The sequence below is a fragment of the Lactuca serriola genome, chromosome 5, assembly GCF_051521515.1.
Source record: "Lactuca serriola cultivar US96UC23 chromosome 5, Lser_US96UC23_V15, whole genome shotgun sequence".
Lineage (NCBI taxonomy): Eukaryota > Viridiplantae > Streptophyta > Magnoliopsida > Asterales > Asteraceae > Lactuca > Lactuca serriola.
Window position 1 is genome coordinate 18037310 of NC_136412.1, and position 5852 is coordinate 18043161.

At 33.8% G+C, this 5852-nt stretch overlaps 1 non-coding gene across 1 annotated transcript; it reads left to right on the forward strand.

Annotated features, from left to right (window-relative positions):
- Nucleotides 1-586: 586 nt before the first annotated feature.
- LOC145056136 (small nucleolar RNA R71) lies at nucleotides 587-693 on the forward strand. Its single transcript, XR_013685671.1, has one exon. It is a non-coding gene; the product is annotated as a small nucleolar RNA R71 (small nucleolar RNA).
- Nucleotides 694-5852: the final 5159 nt, after the last annotated feature.

The following is a 5852-nucleotide window of genomic DNA, read 5'->3' on the forward strand; positions in this document are numbered from 1 at the left end:
TTCAATATCGGTATCATTGTGCCTTTTCTCGGACGCGGCTACAAATCTTGTGAACATATCCTCCAAATCAGATTTCTTCTCCAGCATCGGTTCCTTTTTTTGATAAAAGCCCCTTTCTTTTTTCTTATACTTATCCTCCTTTGCCTTTTTGTACTCATCATAAGGCAACCATTCTTTCTTGGGTTTCCGCCAATTGTCATCATACCTATCACCACTTGAATAGCACACTTGCACCTTCCGGTTCCTGTTCTCGTCAAGATCACAATCTTTAGTGAGGTGAGGTCCTCTACAGTTTTCACAACTCACCCTAATGACATGGATGGATTGGTCCATCTTAGTCATTCTTTGATCCAAATTCTCTCACTTAGCCATCATTGTTGCCATGCTATCATTAACCGAGTTCACCACCCCTTGATTTGGTTCATTCCTTGGGTTATGATATTCTCTAGAGTGCTTAGAGAATTCTTCAATTAGCTCTTTTATTACCGAGGCTGCTTTCTTTGTGAGAGGTCCTTGCGAATCAAGGAGCTGCCTAGTTGTTACATTTACTCCATCATCGAAAATGGAGACTTCTTGTTGACTATTTTGATCATGATGTGGGCAGTTCCTTAGTAAGCCTTTGTACCTTTCCCATGCCTCATATAGTGACTCTCCAGCTTGTTGCTCAAAGTTTGCTATGACCTTCTTCAACTTTGCTGTCTTTGATCGGGGACAAAATTGATCAATAAATTCCTCTTTCATCTTGGCCCAAGTGGTGATGGATCCTGGAGGAGTGATTTTAGCCAATCTTTCGCATCCCCCTTAAATGTGACCGGTAGCATACGAAGCAAGACAATATCGCGAGCCACATTAGGAACATTGAAGTAGTTAGCTATGTCATTGAACTCGTCTAGATGCTTGTATGCGTCTTCGTGATCTTTCCCATAGAATGAGATTTCCTTAAGTTGAGCGAGTATTGTGGCCTTTAAGTTCAAAGGTGGCAGTTGTGGGAATCGCTAGTTGCATGAGTCATGGGCCGGTATCGCCACGTATCCTTTTCTTCCATTCTTCCATGGGGACTTCAATGATGTTCGCCATGGTGTTGTCGGGTTCTCCTTCTAGGTTTCTTTCTTCTTCGTATTCGGATGCGGAATCGTACTCAAATTCGGTTTCTTTTGTATTATCTTCAAAATGTTCAAACTTGCTTTCTTCGCTCTTTTGACTACTAGACTCACCGCCTTATTGTTTTCTTTTTTCCAAAAACTGATTTAAGGTCCTTGAAAGGTGATTTCTTTGGCAGATTAGAGCTTTCAACACCTTTATTTTTGTTATTCTTAAGAGCGGATTCTGGGTCTTTAAATGGTGGAATCAAAGGTGTACCTCTTCCTCTGGTCATAAACGAACTGCAAGCAAAACAAAAAACATGCATAAAAAGAACAAAAATAAAATAAAAAAGCGAAACTAGAAATTAGCTATGGACTCACCGAGTAGCTTCGACTGCACTCAGCGAGTTCAAGGCTAAAACAGAAAAAAAAAATTAACTGAAATACTAAAAACAGAAAAATATTAAAACTTAACCTAATATAATGAATTACTTAAGAAATAACTTTGTGCAAGATAAATCTCACACAAAGGATCGATAAAACTAGAAATTAGTGTTAATTTTTGAACCGTTCCCCGGCAACGGCGCCAAAAACTTGATGTGTGTGGAACGAATAAAATTTTATCATACTTTTTAATTATGAATTAAACACACAAAGGCAGTGGACATATCAATTGTGGTATAGTTAAATAAGTAGGGTATCGAACTTAGGGAATGAAAATTAAACTAATTACTAATATTATCTAAGAACAAGTAATAGAAAGTAGGGTTTTCTCTAGTTTTGCAAGACAAGAAACTTAACTAAAACTTAACTAAGCAACTAACAGCTAAGCAATCAAAAATTAACCAAATTCAATAGTAAAAGAGACTTACGTTTAGGTTTGAATCATTTGATCCTATGGTTGATTTTATGGTAAATGTGTCGGATTAACTTTTCATTGGCTACCGATTAAGGTGATTAGGTTCACGTTCGCTATTAATAATCCTTAGAAAACAAGTTAATTCAAGCAATGACCAGTTGTCTAAATTAATGAATTTCCTAGTTTATTAATTCGGGTTAAGTAAGACTTGTAGTGGTTAGTTAAATTAATAATCCACTTAACCTCTTGTTGATGGTTTATCACACAAGCTCACACATTAATTTACCTATTTTCTAATTAATCCTAGTTTCACATTCACTATTCCTAGGCACATAACAATGTTGTCACATAAATCACATGAGGTAAGCAACTAAGAGATGTTCATGCAACTTAATTACTTGTCAATTAACAAAAAATAGTTACGGTTAATGCATAAAGTTCTTTAACAAGCTTAACAAAACAATATCACCAAATTAAATTAATCCTAACCATAATATCAATCCATATTCACACAATCATCTACCCTAAACAGAAGATAAGGGTTTTAGTTCATAATTTCAGTAAAAAAACTCAAAAACGAATTCAACTAGTTCAAACATGACTCAATCAAAAGATTAACTAAGAATGAACTAGAAATTGCCTTAATCCTCCTAAAAATCGAATGTAGGGTTGATTCTTCACTTCCTAGAGCTTCCACCGTGTTCTCAATCGCAACTTAGCCTCCTAGGGTTTTTCAAAAGTCTTTTGTCTCGGTCTTAAAGTCCGTATTTATAGTTTTCTGGAAACAGAGTTGACTCGTCGAGTCAAGGTGCCGACTCGTTGAGTCCCTCATTAAAATTCCATGTATGCCAAGGATTTCTATAGCTTCGCGAACTTTCAATCCAAATCGCCGAGTTCTTGTTTTCGACTTTTTCCTTCTTTATTTCAAGTCCTGAACTTCCGATTGCATCTCCTGCTTCCTTTTACTCCCGAGCACATCTTTTGGATTGAAAAGATAATTTAAACGCAATTAAGTACCTTTTGTCAATAAATTGAAAATAATTAGCCAATAAATAATAAAAATCTATACTAAATATATAGCTAAATATGCATAAATCAATCCTGTGAAGATTTCATGCTTTCAAAAAATAAAGGGCAAAAAGTCCTTTTCGTTTTTTTTTCTAGTTTTAATCATTTTAAAATTTTAAAAAGAATTATTAAATACTAAAAACTATTAAAAATCATATTTGGGCAAATCCGGTGTTTTAAAAGATTAAGTATGACACATTTCATATTTAAAGTTTAAGCCTGGTAAATATTATATTAAGATGTTTAATAAGAGCAAATACGAAATTCTCTTATTTTTAAAAACAAACTAATGGATTATCGTGTGCTTTGCGACGAATGAAAATGATTGTTTTTGTTTGAATTTATGGATACTAGTCGAATGTTTGCATGTTGTCCATGTTAAAATTATATAGTTATAATTTTGAAAAATATATGTTGTTCAAAATAATTATTTTATTGATATTAACTATGAAATAATAATTATATACTAAATTGGCAAGAAATTGTAAATATTATTAAACAATAACGCTATTTTTAACTATTGTTATGATCAATCAATTTAGTAATTATTTATTTGACCATCTTTTATTTTCAATCATGATGATTATAAAAAAATATCGACCTGTAACATCTCAAAAATATAGAGTAACAATTTCATTTTAAATAAATCAAAAACCATTCATTCATTTGTTCCAAAGACAATCAGAGTAAACGTATTCTTAAAACATCATAATAAAATTATAAACAGTCAATGTGGAATAAATATTCAGGGGATGCAGTGCGATAAAACCAATACTTTCATTTTGGAACCAGAAGTACCTGAAAACATTTTGAACATAAAACATAAGCACAAAACTTAGTGATTTCTCATAATACCACGTACCATACATAACATATTGAGTCTACCTAACCCCAAGTGAAAGCTATGAGCCAAATCATAGTCTTACAGTCACTTTCTGCCATGGGCTACCCCATGGTCTTTCCTTGTAGTGTCAATGACCAAATCCTGGTCTTACAAGCAAATGCCATGTGGGTACCCCCATGGTCTTTCATATAATTACCATTGGTCACCCCCATGGTCTTTCATACAAATGCCAGCGACTACAGCCTGGTCTTTGATGCAAGCATCATGAAGACTACTAGCATCCTACATAGTATAGTGAGAAGACTCATCTCACACTTGCAGTCAAACAACCACAACTCGAAGAGTCCAAAAACTGATACTACAACCCACTATCGAAATACCTAAGGTCAAACTATAGTCCACACTCTAAGACTAGCAGTGTGATCAAAAGTCAACCAGGTTAAAAAGTCAATGGTCAAAGTCAACATCTGTTGATCTCCACGTCGTGGCTTACCTAACGTCACGTTGTGGCAATATCATGACAGAATAGACATGAATCCATTCTTTATATACGCCGTGGCCACTGTCTAAGGACAACTTAATAGATTAACTCTCCATTTATTAAGCCGTAAACTCATACTTTCCAGAAGGTTTCTTGGGATCCTAAAGGTCCATAAAAATCCAAAATTTATGGACATGCATGTACAATGCATGTCTTTCTTTTATCTAGGTCAAGAATGGTATAAATGGGGTCAAAACCCCATGCAAGGCTTCTAACACTCACTCAAATTCTAGATGCATAAGGTATAATGCTCTTGGGACTTTGGGGAGCCATAAAGTTGCTAACTTTATTCCATTCAACCACTCTAACCAAAACCAATTACCAAAATAAGTTAAAATAACCTAGATCTATAAGGAAGAACCAACAAGATGAAAAATTGAGGACTTACAACGAGTTTAGAAGATGCTAATAAGGATGGGGATGGATTGCTTGCTGGATATATGCACCAAACTTCCTCAACCTTCCTTCAAAATCACCAAAACTTTCAAAATGAGCTCCAAAAGCTTTAAGGAGGCTAGGGTTTCACTTTGGGAGGTCGGGGGATGAAGAGGATGCCCTAAACTTTGAGTTAGAGGCTTTAAATACGGAAGAAACCCTAAAAATCATGGGCTTAGGCTACGTTAGCCAACACGTCGTGGGCTCGTGGCAACCCTTTTGCCATATCGTGGTGCTCACTCGAAATGGGCGTTCATAAAAGTCATTACATGTCCAGGTCACCCATGCCCCAAGTCGTGGCACAACGTTTTTCTCCAAAAACTTCATATTTGATCCCATTAAGCCCTTAGCTGGTCCATTCTAAAAAAACGGGTGTTACACAACCATAATCATTGTTTTAAGGCAATGCAATGTAATATATATATATATATATATATATATATATATATATATATATATATATATATATATAATTTTATGTTGTATATTATTATTATTGTTAATTACTTTTAAAATCACTTAACATAATTAAAAAGTTACATAAGACTTTTAAAATTCAATCCTACTAACTTTACAACAAATATATTTATTTTTTTATTTAAATACACGGTTTTAAAAAATACAACATTTTCTAAAATAAAATAAAGTTTTCATTAAACTAAATAAAATTTACATTACTTAACTGAAAATAAAAACTTACATTAAAGACTTAAAAGAACATAAATTAAAATGAACGTTACGCAAAAATTAAAAATTACATTTGAACCTAAGAATTGTAATTCTTGTATTTTTGTCTTTCAGTTTACGTTGGAGCTTGTTAAAAAAGCCGAGTTAATAGAGTAGAAGATCTAAATAAGACAACGTTGTGTTGTGTTAAGTGTGTATGGGTCAATTAAAGTGGGTGTGTTCAAAGTACATGGAGGAGACCGAAGTGTTTCGATTTTAATTCATTTTTTGATGTTTGGTGAGTGAGAAATAGTTTGTTTAAAAGAGAAAAATTAATCATTGTAGTATTTAAATGTG